The 17,435-nt window shown below is 37.0% G+C and overlaps 1 long non-coding RNA gene across 2 annotated transcripts in view; it reads right to left on the bottom strand.

Annotated features, from left to right (window-relative positions):
• The window catches only part of LOC141419873 (uncharacterized), a 236,557-nt gene that overhangs the window by 13,644 nt on the left and 205,478 nt on the right, over positions 1-17,435 (bottom strand). For both annotated transcript variants that reach the window (XR_012444593.1, XR_012444592.1), the window contains exon 4: positions 10,834-11,523. This is a non-coding gene — a long non-coding RNA (uncharacterized lncRNA). The remainder of the gene's footprint in view (positions 1-10,833; positions 11,524-17,435) is intronic.

Here is a 17,435-nt window from a genome sequence, read left to right on the forward strand (position 1 = left end):
GCATTTCTAAAGGCCAACACTTCTACCTGGTGCATCAAAATAAGGCCTGACAGATAGAGCTTTTGTAGAATACTGGAGGAAGTCGGCTGATAGAAACTGTTGGGTTCGGAAAGCAGAATACCACAAAGTATGGTGCTTTAGTAGTCTCAACAGTTTTGGCAGCTTCCAGCCTTCCTCCCCCACTCACCCTCAACCCTTTCTCTTGAGCCTCTTTCTCTCCAGAAGCTCTGGAAGGAGCTTTCCCTGACGTTTCGTCACTACCTAAAGACCAGATCCACCAAAGAGATGGACCTACACAACTGTCTTCAGTATGCATGCATAAATTTCATTGATGATGTAAGATTAGACTCAATCACAGAGAAGGAGGCTGAAGATCAAACACCATACCCACACCTAGGACCAGATGAACTTTGTCCCAAGCTATGGCCTGTTCTTCTGGTCTCAAGTCATCTCTTAAGTTGCCTATGTTTCCCGTTTCCTCCTCCTCCATGAAGAGGGCATTTAAGCCTTAACCATGTGACCCTTCTTTGAGCTTCATAGTTTGGGTGGTTCTTGTACTATGTACATTAATAAATTTGTGTGCCTTTTCTCTTGTTAATCTATCATTCATCTATGTACTGTCAGTGTGTCTCAACAAACTCATTACCAAACCTTCAGAGAGAAAGTTTGAACCTCCCTGCAAAACCAAATTAAATTTCAGTTCCATGAAATTTTTCTACTTTTCAATTTAAACTTTATTGTGCCAAACAAGCAAAATACTCTGGAAAAATGTGAAGTTGATGGAAATTTTAGCAATATTTTATGAAGTTATTATTTTATCCTAAAACACCGATTTTTGTTGTTAAAAACATTTCCTACATCCTTCAATATGATATTCTGATAGCTCAGGGACTAAATCTTCTTTAGGTACCATAATTTTAAAATGTCCTGTCAGTTGATGAATGAAGGCAGACTCATTTTACAGACTGATTATCTCTTAGAAATGCAGCTCTATCTTTACTAGGATCTATGTTCTCTCCCAGCTTTCTTTCCCTTTCCCTTTACAGTTGGGGTATTTCTTTAGAAGATATCCTTCTTGTCAAGAATGCTCATTTCCTCTCCTCATGTATAAAACACAAAGATTCTAAGAACAGATCATTTAATCTGACTATAAACAAAGAACCCCAACATAAAATTCTGTTTAATTTCAGGTTGCTATTGATAAATACCAAGTGTTGCTTGCTTTTTGTTAAGGGATTATTTTTATCACATATTTTCCCAAAATTACCCTATGTGATGTTGTTTTGTTGCTAAGTCCCTTCTTAGTATTATGTCACAAATATCCAAGGCAACTAACTACAGCCCCTACAAAAGATGCAATTCTTTGACTTTGAATATCATGCTGCTACTTCACCCTCAAAACACGTATGGCTGTCATCCTGCCAAATAGTTGCTGGGTCTCATCGGTGATAAAGACATACAGGTGTGCTTGTTTGCTGACTAACATTAGAGGCACAAGCTGTGCCCATGTGCCATCTTTAAGAAAAGCCAAATGGGCTATAACATTTTCTGCCATATAATCTCTGTGCTTTATCTAATAAGTAAACTCAACCTAATAATTCTTCATCCTGGATTTGAGAATGTGTTTCAGGTTTCTCAAGTCATGTTATGTCAGGAAAGCTTGGTTGCATGTGTTCAGTTTGAAGATAGTGATATCTATTAAGTAAAAATGTGACAGAGAAATTAATGATAGAAAAAATCCTACTTAAACAAAATAAAAACAACAAACTCTCCCATAGATATATACATACATATGTATATATATAATATATATGGGATATATATATATGTAGGGATATATATATATAGGGATTGTATATATATATATATATATATATATATATATATATATATATAAAATTGCATGTTGAAAGTTTAATCCTTTACTATCCTCAATGGACTATAACTGTCTAAACAGAGTCATGCTGCTGCTGTAATCACACTGACCAAGTGAAGAGAATGAACCTACAATCAGGTTGTAGTTGTCAAAAAATACTTAGTAATAGAAAAACATGTTCAAATATCAAATAACATTTCGAATGTTATATATCTAAGTAACAGGTAGGCATGGTGAATCTCCCTCAGGATCTCTGTTTGTAATGTGAACAGGGACTTACCTTAGCTTGCAGTGACCTTTGCATTTAGTCAGAGATGAGAAAGGCCAAAATTAAACAGTCTCTTTTATCTTGGTCCTGTGCTGTATCAAACATCCCTAAGGTTTACCTATAGACATCAGGTATATAGCAAAGAAACTCATAGATGAAACAGACTTATCATAGCATCTCATGGTACCCCTCAATATACATATATATGTGTATATGTGTGGCTTCCACTGAATTCTGCTTTCCCCAAGATTTTATTACACTAATTTTTAATCAGCATTTCTCCCTACAAAACTATTTTCCAGTCTTCTTCCATTGAATATTTTGTTGCACTGGAGAGGAAATAATATTTGCAAGATAAAAACATTGGTTTATTTCTTATCACCAAATAAAAAGTGATACAAGGTTCATTAGTTGTTATTTTCAAAATGCTCAAATATTTGTGGGAACTCAGTAAAGATCTAAAGTTAGAATAAAATAATCACACAGCTAACAGATCCAAGCTCAGTAGGGCTCATGAATAGCTCCAGAAATATGATTCAGGCCTCATATGTCCAAACAATAATTGAAAGACAATGTGTCAAATTAAAAATGGACACACATTCTGTCCACCTCTTCCATCTAGATGCATAGTCTATTTCTCTATAATCTGAGATCTGGACTAGGCTGGAACTACTTTATCAACAGAATACAGCAGAAATGATGCTGTACCCATTCCAGACTTAAGCTTTTAAGAGCCCTGGCAGCTTCTGCTTTCTCTCTTACGTGGCAGTTGACTAACTGCCATGTAAGAAGTGCAGTCACCTTCAGCCTAACATGTTCTGATAATTCCAAGCCATAAGGAAAGGTCCCAAACATGGAAAAAGAGCTCAGTGATCCACTGGATACCAGATATATTAGTAAAGAAGCCATCTTGGCAGTGGATTCTGCCCTCCAACTCCAACTCCCATGCCTTTTCTGCCTTAGCCAAGAACCCATGGAGCAGAAAGGAGCTGTCCAGCTAAGCCTTTCTAATTCCTTGCCCATAAAATCATGATCAAAATAAAATGGTTGTTCTAAAGCGCTAAATTTTAGGGTGGATTGCAGAAACAAATGAATAAACCAATAACTTGCTTTGCAGAATTGAAAGCTCAGCTTTGAAATGAGGGAAAATGAAACCCAAATTGGATTTTCCCCTTGTAAAGTAATAAACGAAACCAGGAGAATTATTGTCGTGTTAGCTAAACTTGACTTTTCCTTATCTAGTCTAACTAGTAAATGAGCACACTATATTTTAGCTCCTAACACAAAGCATATTGTCTGGTACAGGGCTGGATGATAGCAAGACTGGAGAGAAAAACCTTATCCCTAAGTGCCCATATCAGGAGGTTTCATTTGGGAAAAGAGAAATGTGTCATATCCTACCCTTGTACACTTTTAATAATGGCAGAAAGAAGAGACCATGTAGATACTTTCAGAGTTATATAACTTCAAAGATTACCTATGGGGGTGGGAGCTGTGGAAAATTAAAGTGATGGAGCCATTGATTTTTTTAAACAACTTTGATCATTGGCTTGTGCCAGAATTCTGGGGACACACAAAAGAAATTACTCATCCTTACCCTTGAGGAGTTTATCTAGTAGGCACAAAGAAGGTAGGTAAATATTTTATTACTATGTGATAAATCCCAAAACCAAAGTGTAAGGCCAGTGAAGAAAGGCCAAAAGGAAGCAAGAGTCTGATGCTGAGTTTATTAGGTTGATTGATATGAAGCTGAAGCTACAGATGTGTGACTGATTTTGGTATGCAGACATGGTCATTTCTCATGGTTTGATTAGTAGTTTGAAATATCTATGGTATAGATGAACAGAGGGAATGTTTGATGATAAGGTTGGAGGACAATAAGGACCGTTTCAGATTCTAAACCAAAACCTAAGGCCTTTTGAATGCCAAATTAATAAGGTTTCTTTTTATACTGGAGAACAACACTACATCTACTAAGCAGAGAAATGATACTAGGAACCATTTATCTTGGAAAAACCCAGACTTTATTATAAGGCTCAGTTAAAACAAAAACAGAGTCTTTGGTTTTTAGAGATATGTTATGAAATAAATTTTGGATGAAATGATCAAAAGTCTGTGCTCACCTTGAAAATAAGACAGGAGATAAGGAAGTTGGTGGAAGTAGAGATGAAAGAAGATTTAAAACAAGATGATGATTATTGAAGGTGAAGCAATGGGTATATGGGGGTTCACTGTATATTTTTTCTTCTTTGGTATACGTTTTCAATTTATCATAATAAAAATGAAAATTAAAAATACACGTAAAATAGACAAAAAAGAAGAAACAGTGAAAGAAAGAAAGAAAGAAAGAAAGAAAAAGGGCACACTTACTGCATTATGGATCAATTTTATGTGTATTGGGAGTTGTATTACTTTCCTAAAGTTGCTATATCAAATTACCATAAAGTTGGTGGATCAAAACAAGACAAATTTATTCTCTCACAGTTCTGGAAGCCAAAAGTCCACAACCGCAATGCCAACAGGGCCACACTCACTCTGAAGTCTCCCCCTGGAGAGAAGCTAGCTTGCTTCTGCCAGCTTCTGCTAGCCCCCACATTCATTGACGTGTACACACATCACTCTCATCTCTGTCTCTGTCTTTACATCACCTCTGAGCTTCTATGTTGTTTTCTTATACAGACACTAGTCCTTGGACTTAAAGCCCATCCTAAATCCACTATGACATCATCCTAAGATCTTTACTTACATCTGCAAAACCCCTATTTCTAAATAAGGTCACATTCTGAGATTTTAAGTGGACATGAATTGGAGGACATTATTCAACCAATCCAGGGGTATAGAGTGGAAACTGGAAATAGGGGAGAAAAATGAAAAAAAAAAAGTAATGAGGAAAACCAGAACTAAAGAATTTTTCCTGGGAATTCAGTTGGATTTTACATATAGACACATATACCATAGATGCTGTATGAATGAGGTAGTAAGTTAATGACTAAAGTAGACAAAAGGGACCCTAGAACCAGCTGGAGGCCGAGAGAAGTTTCTAAAGGATATGAAATGTTGACAAGCAAAGAAGAAACAGGACAATGTTTCCTCCTGGAGAACAGTTAGAAGACATGAAAGTGAGAATCATCACAATAGCATGTGGAAAAAAGCAATAGTTTAGTGTTGTTAGAGTGTAAAATGTTAGAAGAAGCAAAATCAGACTGAGATAGTAAGCAGGGGCTTCATAAAAGAAGCCATGTGAATAAATTTGGACTTACCTGCTGATTATGTGTTGACACTTCAAGATTTAAGCAGGGGTATGGCATGGCCATATTTTCCTCTTAACAGGTAGCATTCATAGTGGATTGGAGACAGGAAGGTTGATTAGGATGTATTTGGGGTCTAGGTAAGGGATAATGAAGGCCTGAATGAGGGTAGCCATCATGATTTCAAGAGTATAGAATCAGTAATAATAGCAATTAAGATGTGGTGGATAATGCCAAGGAAACACGAGATACAGGGATTCTTAGGCACTACTGGTGGGGATGACCTAGTGAACCTATTCTCTATTGACATCCAGCAGATTTTAAACAAATTGTACAATTCAGTTAACTGATATAAGATAACACAATATTTATAACATGCATACTCTTTGACCCATATATATTTCTTTAGGAATAACTCTGTTTAGGGATAAAGAGTCTGACAAGTTTTGAAAGTTACTCAGAGAAAAGTAATTGTTCAAAACTAGTCACTAGAGCATCATTTAGAATTTAAAAAATAGTTAAAAACTTAAGTGTCTATCTGAGCAGGCTGGACAGGCATTGAAAAAGAAAAGAAAGAGGCTAACTACATGGTTAGAGGCTGATACAATAAAGCTGTATTACAGCAGGATATCACGTGACCACTCAAAAAGTAAAGAAATAAGACCACTCAACACTGGCTGGGACTAAGATGGCCAATAGAGACTACATCTGTCCTTCAATTCATTAACCTTGCAGAACTGACTGTTCCCATTATAAATCTTGATGTCATGACACACCCAGACACTCCATAGAAGGACAGAAAAGGGAGCAAACTTTCTTCCAGGAAAATCAAAACCCATGTCTAGAATTCTCCACCTTTTCCCTGCCTGACTCATAAATAATCTTCCCTTCAATTTAAGTTTGTGCATAAGCTCTTCAAAATCTCAAGGGATGCAACCCACTCTGAGAAGTCCAAACTCCCTCCTCAAGTGTGTACTTTCATTTTCATTTTGTAATAAAATCTTTCTCTCTCCCTCATAATTCCTTACTTTGTCTCATCTCTGAATTCTTTCTCTGATGGTGACAAGAACCTGTTAAAACTGGGTAGAGGTCTCAGTTTCCCTATCCCCAGCCCTTTATCACTGGCAACACATCCATAGGCATTTGCTAATTATTAAATACTCACAAACAAAAAATTAGACTCAGCTTGAATGTAACAACTTGGGGGATAAGGGTGCATTTTGACCAGATCAGAGTCCCACATTTAAACTATGATATAGTTTCATAGCAGCAATTGGCAAAGGTTTTCTGTAAAGGAACAGAACAAAATGTTTTAGGCTTCATAGGCCATACAGTCTCCATCACAACAGCTCATATCTGTCTTTGTAGTTTGAAAGCAGCCATAGAGAATATATAACTAAATGAACATTGCTGTGTTCTATCAAAACTTTATGAAAGAGGCATCAGATTTGGCCAATAGCTGTAGTTTGCTGGCCTTTGTTCTATAGAATACAGAGATCTTTGAAAAGTCTTGGTTCTGCAATCTGTGCTTTTGGGCAACTCATTTTTTACATCTTACTGATAGCATTGATATGACAATTAACCTATGTGAATATAAATCAATGGCCAAATGATATGTCTAAAAAGGCTATTTTTACTATTACCATGCATTTCTGTGGTTGCTACATTTATTTCACTCTGGTCTTCTGGCCTGCCTCTGACGGTGGGCATTTGATACTCTTTAATCTGTTGGAGGAACCTGTTAAAGATTCAGGAATCATCCTATCCAGTGCTGGTCTTTGTTCAGTCTTGCAACTATGGGGACAAAGGAAATGCTACCTCCCCCTCCAAAGGTTTAAGTGTGCTGGAATAAACTGACGATAGGTTAAAAGGAGAAAAGGACACACACATTTATTGTGCACATGGAGAAATCACAGGAGAGTGCCCAGTATCTCAAAGGGATTCAAAGCATCCCTTTTCTTTCTTTTTCTTTATTCATTTATTCATATGTGCATACACTGTTTGGGCCATTTCTCCCCCCTTTTCATTAGGGGAGAGGGAAATGAGGGTGCAGGCAATTCAGAGGGGTGCTAAATGATTTTTAGAGAAAAGGCACAGGCAGGCAGGCAGAAGAAGAGACCCCTCTGGTCTGTAGGGGAGGGGCCAACAAGTGGGAAGGTGAGAGGCAGAACTGCACTATGAACAAAAGTTATCTTACTATGCAGATAAAGCCTCTCAGGTAATCCCTATGAGCTGCCCTTAGAAGGAAAGATGGAAAGTCTATCTGGGAATGGTGACTCTTAGCCTTTTCAGTGATTAATTTTCCCTAGTTAATGAAAATTCCAGAAAGAAGTCCAAGACAATTGCATTTCCTTTGGAAGAATTTCCCTCAGCCAGATAAGGTAACTTCAGAAAGAGAGTCCCTCCTTGGGTTTGGAGGGAGGAAGGAAAACAAAGGAAGATTAGAGAGACCTAGATTCTAAGGCAGCTTCTAAGATATTCCAATTTCCTTCAGTTCCAGTGCTCAGCATGGCAAAGCATCATACTTTGGAGTATCATATTCTGGGTCCTAAAGTTACCACGAATTTTATCAAAGTCTATTAACTTTTTTTCCTTTTTTGATCATTCCTGGGCCATTTCCATTTTGAACATTTGTAGAGCTTCTCTTATATTATGTTCATTTCAGGGGTATATGATTCATAGGTCACCGTGTTTAGAAGGGTGCCATGTTTGGTTTAAAGTTCTGTTGCTGCTGTCTTGAAATTCTTAACAATTTTTAAACAATGAGTCCTGCATTTTCATGACCTAGCCAAGCCAGCTCTTATATACCAGGAAGAAAAATTAACCTTCCACTTTACATTTATAACACATTAAACCACACAAGATGTTTGACAGTAAGAAAATTTAAATGACCTTTATTCCTATGTAGAGCTCCACAGAAATGTTTCCTATATTCTTTCATCTCTAGAATCTGCTTTGCTTGAAGAAAATTTAAAAGAGAAGGCTCTTTAAAGTCTGTTAGGTACATCAACCTCCCAAATTGGAAGAAATAAAAACAAAAGAGTTATGGATCTTTAAATATAAATAATAAAGGGTATTTTGTGCTCTTACTGAAAATATAAAAATACTTGATCCAAAAAATTAATCTTAATAAATATTTTAGTGTTATGAAAGTATTGCGAATTTAAAACCAAGTCTTTATTATATAGTTTGCATAGTTATAAATAACTTACTTTGTGATCAAAATGCATATATTCATACTCTCAAAGTACTAAATTAAACACTTCCTGGGAATTCCTCCTGCTGTTCACATAGAAGGCAAGAATGTTCTGGTTTAATGTTTTGGTACTCTGCTAATACTGTCTGGCACAAAGGAGAATCAGTTGATTATGCTTGTCCAGAAAGCAAGTGTAAATAATGGCTGGCTCTATCTTAGAGGAAGGGGGAAAGCTGCTGATGGAGTGTAGGCATTGCCTAAGAGCACTAGTGAGGTCCCAGTAGCCTGTGTCTGATTTCTTAATCATATTGGCCAATTTTTAGAACAGGACTGTTAGTTATTTAAAAGTAATCAGACAATCACATTGTTTAAATGGGAGACTTCTGGTTGACTTTTTTACAGTGGGGATAAAACACTCTTGGTTTGTTTTGGGGTTTTTTGGTGGTACTAGGATTTGAATTAAGGGATTTGTACTTGCTAGGTAAGCACTCTACCACTTGAGCCACATCCCCATCCCAACATTCTTGTGATGAAGAAAGTATAATTAGATATGATGAGCCAACTCACTTTTTTTTTAAGTAAAAAGCTTACAGGTCAAGGAAAACCAAAACAATATGACTTCAATAGTGTTTTCTTTAATAACAAAAGTTACTTAAAGTCAACTTTCTATAGTCAGATATGTCAATATTCCCTAGTGATATAGCCCACAACCATTACCTAAGATTTACCCTGTCTATTCATATCCCAAAGAATGCTCTAACTTAATTATAGACCTTGTGTACATATGTGTATAAATGCACATGTATACATACTACATAAAACATACATAAATATATATACACATACAGAAGCCATGAATAGTTTCACTTTTCCTGACTATATTACATTTTACAAAGTATTGCTCATTTACGGCTATTTTCCTCATAATTTCAAGGTGTCACCTTTTGTCATATGTATATCCACCTAGCATTGCTAAAACTTTTCTGGGCAGTTAGTTCTGCTTTCTATTCCAGAATTTTCACCACTTACCTTAAAGATGTTAACTCTGTTTTTTAAATTCTTATTTTTTTTTAATGAAAGACCTCTCTATTTTTTTATTGTTGTGCTGGGGATATATTATGGCATTTACAAATGTTCTTACAATATATTAAATATATCATACTTGAATTCACCACTTCCACCATTCTCCTTTATTCCCCTTCCCCACATTCCTGAAACAGTTTCAACTGGTATCATTTTTCCATTTACATACATATGTACACAGTATTTGCACCATATTCAACCTCCTACTTTTCCCCAGATCCTCCCCCCCTCTTACTGGTACTAACCCCACAGACAGGACCTGTTCTGCCCTCCTGGTCTCTGATTTTATAAAAGAAAAAAAATGATATTTTTGTTTAAGATGGCTATACAAGGAGTTTCCTTGTGACATTTCCATGTGTATATGTATTATAACCCGAACTGGTTCATCTCCTTTATTTTTCTCCTTTCTACCTTCATCCTCTTGTTATGGTAATTTCAATAGGTTTAAAAATTCTATATTCAATCTTGTATAGGAAGTAAGATGTTAACTCTTTGGGAAACAACAAATCATGTCCTTTAAATGACACAGAAGAAGGAGAAGGGACTTCTAACAAATGAATTTGAATCTGTCAGTGAATATTTAGAAAATATTGGAACATTTAAGTTTAGAAATTGATTCCTCTCATCATTTGTTTCAGAATTTTGAATTTCTCTGTATCTCATGGCTGACTATTCTGATTACAGGACTTTTAACTTTCAGGAGAAAAGCTAGTAACAATAAACTCTTTTCAGCCTGAGTTGGGGGCATCCATTTGTTCTCTTCAAATGAATATTGCTAATAGGCAAGAAGCAACTCCCTTAATGTTGGCAGCCGTGAGTTCTTGAGTTCCAGAGGTTTAGGGGCTGGGCTTATAAACCTCTAGTCCCTGAGAACTAGAGGCTAATGATACCAGGCTTTATAGCTCTAGGTGCTCAGGTCAGAGCAAGCTTTGGGCTTTCAGAGTCAGAGGCTATGGCCTAGACCTTGAGAACTAGAGGCTTATTGATCCACACTTTCAAAGCCAGAGATTTATAGCTCTAGATACTCAGGCCACTTATTGCTCTGGACTTCAAGTGCCAGCAGCCCAACACCCAGTGGCTGGTGTTACAGGTATCAGGACTCTCAACTCTTGATTCCTGGAAGCTCTCAAGAGCTCTTCCAAGTAGGACTTACAAATCTCACCTTCAGCTCTTCACAGCATCTCTCCTTTTACAGTCTCAGTTCTCAGCAGTCTTCTGTTCCTGTTCACTCTCTGGAACTCTTCAACTGCCTCTCCATGCTGAGTAAGCCCACAGCTGACAGCCCTGTGAATCCCACGGGCTTATAGCCTCAGAAGTCACTCTCCAGCTGCTTTTTAACGATTGCTGCTGTGCCTGGGGCAGGAAGTCCAGTGTTTCTTTTGCTCATATTATTATCATTTCAGTTCACTCTATGTATGACAAAGACCAGAAATGGCTAATAAAACACCATCCAGAAGAGGCTTCCATTGGGGCCTAGTGTTGCAACACAAGGTTGGGGGTGGGAGGTAGTCACTGAGGTTTGTCATGGCTGAAGTGAAGTTCCCCAGAATCAGTACAAGTTCTCTGGAGCAGTCATGACTAGAGCAAGGCCTCCCAAAGCAGAAGTCATGGCTTCATTAGCATTCATGGTTGTAGGGATCCTTGCAGCTTGAGTGAAGTTTCCTCAGAGTGAGTGTGGAGTGTTTGAAGCAATCAGGCTGATATGATGACAGTTCAACTGGTTGTCAAAGAAGGGACTGCTTATTTAAGTATGTAATTGATTTTGAAAATTCCTATTCCATGTGTGATATACCAGAATTCTTGATAAAGTAACACATTTGTTAATTGTGTCAGGTAAGGAAGCTCTCTATTTCTGTAAGAAATTACAGAAGACAAATGTTTATTTTTATCATTTGCAATCAAGGGTAAGTTATATTTTTTTTTGTCTCCAGTTAAACATTAATTTTAGTGAGTAGGAAGCTGATTCAAGGAGGGGAGGAAAATATCTTTCCTTCTACATTTATCTTAGGTTCATGACCAGGGCCCCATAACAAAAGACAGATTAATAAGAGAAAAGCATACAAATGTATTTGTACAAAAGTGGCTCAAGTGGCATAAGGCCTGAGTTCAAACCCCAGTATAGCCAAAAAAAGAAAAAAAGAAATGTTTATTTATTTAGTGTTGAGAATTGAACTCAGAGTCTTGGGCATACAAATTTATTTAATGTAAGTTTTATGTAATACAAGAGTATTATAAGAAAATGAAGACCTGAAGAAACACATCTGAATGCTTTGTTTGGTTTGGTTTGGTTGAGAGAGATCTTGCTATATAGCTCAGGATGGTCTCAAACTCACTAAGTAGACCAAGCTGACCAGAACTCATGATCATCCTCCTTTAGTCTCCCAGAGAGCTGGGACAATAGTTGTACACCAAGACAGCTGGCAACCTGAGTGGTTTTTGTAGTAGATTTTATAAAATATGGAGAGTTGTGGAGAAATATGGTACAGCAAAGGGGGAAGGAGCAAAATGTAATAAAATAGGGGGAAACTTAGCAAGGCCTATTTGTTCAGATTCTTCTCTGGGTCCTTATGTCTTAAGAAAGGAGGATGCTCCTTTGTACTAGAGTATAGGGAGGGAATCTCTCACCTGAGGGTCTTATGGCCTGCTTAAAGGGAAGGTCAGGAAGTCCTTCCTAAGTTTGATCACCCTCAGGGAGGAAGGGTACAGGAAGCTCAGGGAGACCTCTTCCTTCTGACATTTGCTCTAGCAAATTCCTTCAGCTTAAAATATTCAATACGCCAAGAATAGCATGTGCCAAACCCCATCATCCATTTCATTAAAAATATTTTTAAGACCTATTTGTAGTACAGAATCTATATGAAGAAAACTTTAAAACACTTCAAAATGCACACACACACACATCTTGGGATCAATTTAAAGATGTATCTTTTTTCAAAAAATGGAAAAAGTCAATATCTCAAAAATATCTAGTCTCCTTGCCATCAGAAATTAAAGCACTATCAAATGACTAATGAAAACATTTTGATTCTGTTCTGAATAGAAAGAGATCAATGCAAGAAAATAGAACATAGAAATAGAGTAAAACAATTCAGGGATTTAGTAAACCATAAGAATAACATTTTGTAACAGTGGTGAGAATATTGTTTATTCAATAAATGATATTAGAACAATAAAATACCTGTCTGGGGAAAAATAAAATTAATTCATTTCTCACTTCCTACAATAAAAAAATAAATTCAAGATGTATTAAAGATTTAATTGTAATAAAAATTAAAGAAAATATACAGGAAAGCTGGAAGTTATCTTTTTAAAAAGTATAATGCCAAGTAGGAATGGGTTTCATAGTTAAGACACAAAAAATCAGATGCTCTCAACCGTGGCTGCACATTCAAATCACCTCAGGAACTTGCAAAAAGTTTCTTTCCAAGGACCAAAATCGATCAGAATCTCTTGGGATGAAGCCCAAGTCTTTGTTTTGGTTTTTGTTCATTTGTTTGTTTGATTTATTTTTTAAATGCTTCCTAGGTGATTTTGATGCATGGTTAGACTTGAAAATAACAAAATAAAACCTTCGTATTATCTTTCATATCATTCTGAAAACTGTCTCAGATATTCTTTGCAAGAATGGCCTAACCATCATTTTTACTCTATAGTTGGCACACTGAACCTCTCTCTTGGAGGCTTGCTGCATTCTTGGACCTGACCCAGAAATGAAAGGAAAGATCCTCTTCACTCTCAGAATATCAAAAATCTTTAAGAAGTCCTGCTAGCAACAGAAGATATGCTCAAATTTGGTGATTTGAGAAGAGTTTAATAAGAGATTGCATTCATATGGAACCTTTGGTATCTTGTTTATTGTGGTGGTTACTCAAATCTACACATATGACAAAACTTTAGAGGATAATATTTTTAAATGAGTGCATATGGAAACATGAAATCTCAATAAGTCTGTAGTCCAGTCAATAGTATTATGGCAATATCAATTTCCTTATTTTGATAAACATACTCTTAGGTGTCTAAGATATTATCATTGAAGAAAGCTGGGAGGATGGTACACTGAATCTGTCTGTACTACTTTTGTGGTTTCTTATGACTATATTTCTATTTCCAGATAAAAAGTTTAAAAAAAGAGAAACTGTATATGAAGATGTGAGTGGGGAGCAAAAAATTTGCACAGAGAATGGTGCAACAATCCACAACTCAACAATTAGAGCCAGTCTCCAATCCTAGCCTGAAATAGAGGGAGAAGGGAGCAGTTACTAGAACTAGGGTGGGAATTCAGGGGCAGAAAACACAGCCATACAGAAAGGGCTATCTGGCAAGTGCTAAGACCTTCAGACAAAAGATTTCAAAGATTCTAGGTGGACCAGGACACTGAGTTCATTGAAACTGGGCCCTGGTTCTTTGAGATTGAGCAAAAATTAGTTTGAAAGCCTGAAAGAAGTTGTAAAGTTTGGAACAGATACTGAAAGAGAATTCAGGAGACAGGAAAATTGGCTGACATGCTCATGGAAGCTGAGAAGCCTCAAGATCTGCACTTGGCAAGAGTCATGGGTAGTTTTAGTCTGAACTCAAGGCCTGAAAACTAGGAGAGAAGATGGTATTGTTCCAGTTTGAAAGCTGGCAGACTCAAGACCCAAGAAGAGTTCAAAGGCTAGAATAGATTGATGTCTCAGCTCAAAGCAGTAAGGGAGGAAGAGTTTCTTCTTAATCAAAAAAAAGATTAACCTTTGCTTCCTTATTCAGGCCTTCAACTGACTGGACAAAGGCCACTCACATCAGGAAGGACAATCTGTTTTCCTCCGTGTACTAATTCAAATGTTAATTTTATACAAAAAACACCTTCACAAGCACACCTAGGATAATGTTTGATCAAATATCTGAGTACTTTTGTCCCAATCAAGTTGACAACATTACCCATTGCAATGACAGACACATGTTTTATTTTTTTATATTTTTACTATTTATTATTCAGAAAAAATAGTTGAATTTCCCTTTACTTTGTCTCACTCATGTGGAGATACTATTAATAATAAAACCCTTGAGTACTGCCATTGGAAAACCCAGATGATACTTTAAGATAATTTTTTTCTCACTCATGCTGGTCATTCTTTACACAAGAGCTGAAAATTAATTGACTTCAAATGTATTTTACCTTGAGTAATAACTTGGAAATGTGCTCACTGGCCTAAGAAGCTCATCTATGCTTTGGGTTGGCCCCAGTAGGACTGAACTCATACGTGCACATAATGTTCCATCAACAATCAACCTGATATAAACCACATTGGGCTCTTAATCCAAGAAGTGGTGAGTCAGAGAGGTAACACTTTCAGCACTTGCATTGTCCAGGCTTTTGTAAACCAAATATTACTTACTCTTTTTTTTTAGAAGAGTGGATAGCTGACCTTGAATCACATTTTGTATAGCACAAGCTACAGTTCAGTTATAGCTTTTGATTCTACTGTCATTTTTGCACTCAAGATGTTATTGATTTCCTTCTGGACCCTCCATTGGCAGGGGAGTTAGGTTGAGACCATACACTTAGAATATGTTCCTTGGTATAAAAAAGGTCAAGTGTTTGCTGTACATGTAGAATATACACCTGTGTTCATTTAGTCACCTTACATTTATTGGGTACCTACTATGTGTCTGGAACTTTGGTGTGCTGATATCTGAAGTAAGAGCCTTTCAGGCAGAGGGAGAAGCAAGTAACCAGAAAGTCAGACCATGAAGGACCTCCTAGCAGCCCATAAGTATTCAGTGTGAGAAGAGTAATCATATTCAACTATCTTTTTACTTAAAAAACAAAGCTCTTTACTTTAAAAGCAAAGCAGAATTGTAAGAGGTGCTCAAGTTGCTTTTGCTGAAAAGCACTGACTCCTTACTTGAGCCCATAAATTAACTGAAAACAGGAAAAGCTTCACATCTCTGTCTCCATCTTGTATCTGTCTTTGCTCTAAGTCATTCTCTTTACAGTCACTTTATAATCACCTTGGATTCCACCTGGAGCTGCCACCCTCCCAGTGAGGACAATTATCCCAAGAATCCTTTCAAACGTGAACCAGATTTCTCTCTCCAGGTGATAACTTCCAAAACTAGACCAGACCATCTGCCTGACCAAGATTGCTGGCCCCACCAGTCATGAGACCAACCAGATCCACATCTATGACTGGACTGCTTAATTATGCATACATTTGTCCCCTGTCCTCAGTTCTTTTGTCTATTTAAACCTATAGCTCATGTCTGTACCCGGAAGATGGCTGAGGATGAGCTGAGTGCTTACTCTGCCTCTTCCCATGGCATGTCCCCAGTGATGTAATAACCTCCTTTCTCTGCCTTCACCGTGCCTCTTGATTTGGCGTGGGCAGCTGGACCTGGCATATGGAATCTCAGGAGTTTGGGCCTTGGGTCCAATGCTCAGGTTTTAGCCTGGGTGAGCCAGCCAGGAGAAAATGCATCCTTTGGTGCTAGCCACCTGTAGCTAGTCGACCTTGGATGGAGAGGAAGGATGGAACCGGTTCCCCACAGCTGCTAGAATTACTTTTATTCCAGTGACCCTTTCTTATCCTTCCACTTAAGCCAGTGTCAACTGCTTTTTACCACCATTTGGTGAAGTGGAGAAACAAATTTAAGGTCTTTTTAGAGGGACCCCCTGATGACCTCTCCAATAGGGCACATTGGACCTTGCTTTTCTTGTACTTGTATAGGCCATTTGTTTTGACAAGAAATCTGAAGTTTTGTGATCTTTGTCTTGTTCCTCTGTTGTTTAAGCTCTTTGGGGGCTATTTGAGGCTTAGGCCATTTGTGTTTGCAGACAGCGAAACTTGAAGAACCAAGTAGTAAAGGAGTGACACAAGGTATGAGGACCAGGGTGTGTGGGAGATCTCTCTTGCAATTTGTGTAGCCATGGAAAATACTAAGTCCTTAACAGTTTAAGAATGAAAAGTCCTAAGTCCATCTTGCCCCCTAGGGAGAATTCCAACTGACTAGTCTATTAAAGAAAAAAGACAGTTGCTAAGAGTGTACTAGAAATTAATATAATTGTTTTTGTGTGTCTTTGTGTGTGTCTATTATTGTACATCTATGATTATTGGCTTATTAGAGGCTAAAATCTGATAGCTATGGCAATAGTCTTATTAAAAGTTTTCAGTAAGACTGACTCAAAATGTTTCCCTAGAATTGACTCTTGCTTCAGCTATCAAGCTTCCTAAAAAACACAATGAGGCACATCTTAATCTGCTCCTGGAATTTTGAGAAATAGCTGACCAATGCACTTGTGGCCACTGAATTAATTTTTACATGTTCTTGAGCTCTTGAATCTATGCTTACTTAAATTGACATTTATGGTATGCCTAATTTAGAACTTTCTGCATATACATGCATTTGTATGTAAACATCACTAGGAAAATTCTTATTGTAAAATTAATGTAAAACTTGCTGCTTTTGTTCTGTTCTTTCTCCCCCACTTTTTTCTGCCACTTGAAAGAAAAGCAGTTTTTCAAAGTTCCTATTTTAACCAGGTCTAACTAAATGCAAGTATTCAAGAATTATTTTTTCCCTTAGGACTAAAGAAAAGGACTATATGAACAGTAACCTAAATCTGTTTCATTTTGTGGTAAGTGTAATTTACATTCAATTCTTTTATAATTAGATCTATTGACAAATGTGTCTTTAAGTTACTTATTGTATAAACAGTTTAAAATTGCATTTCTTCATGGGTCTATATGTTAAAAATATAGGGCTAATTTAAAAATTTTATTTAAA

The sequence above is a fragment of the Castor canadensis genome, chromosome X (assembly GCF_047511655.1).
Source record: "Castor canadensis chromosome X, mCasCan1.hap1v2, whole genome shotgun sequence".
NCBI lineage: Eukaryota > Metazoa > Chordata > Mammalia > Rodentia > Castoridae > Castor > Castor canadensis.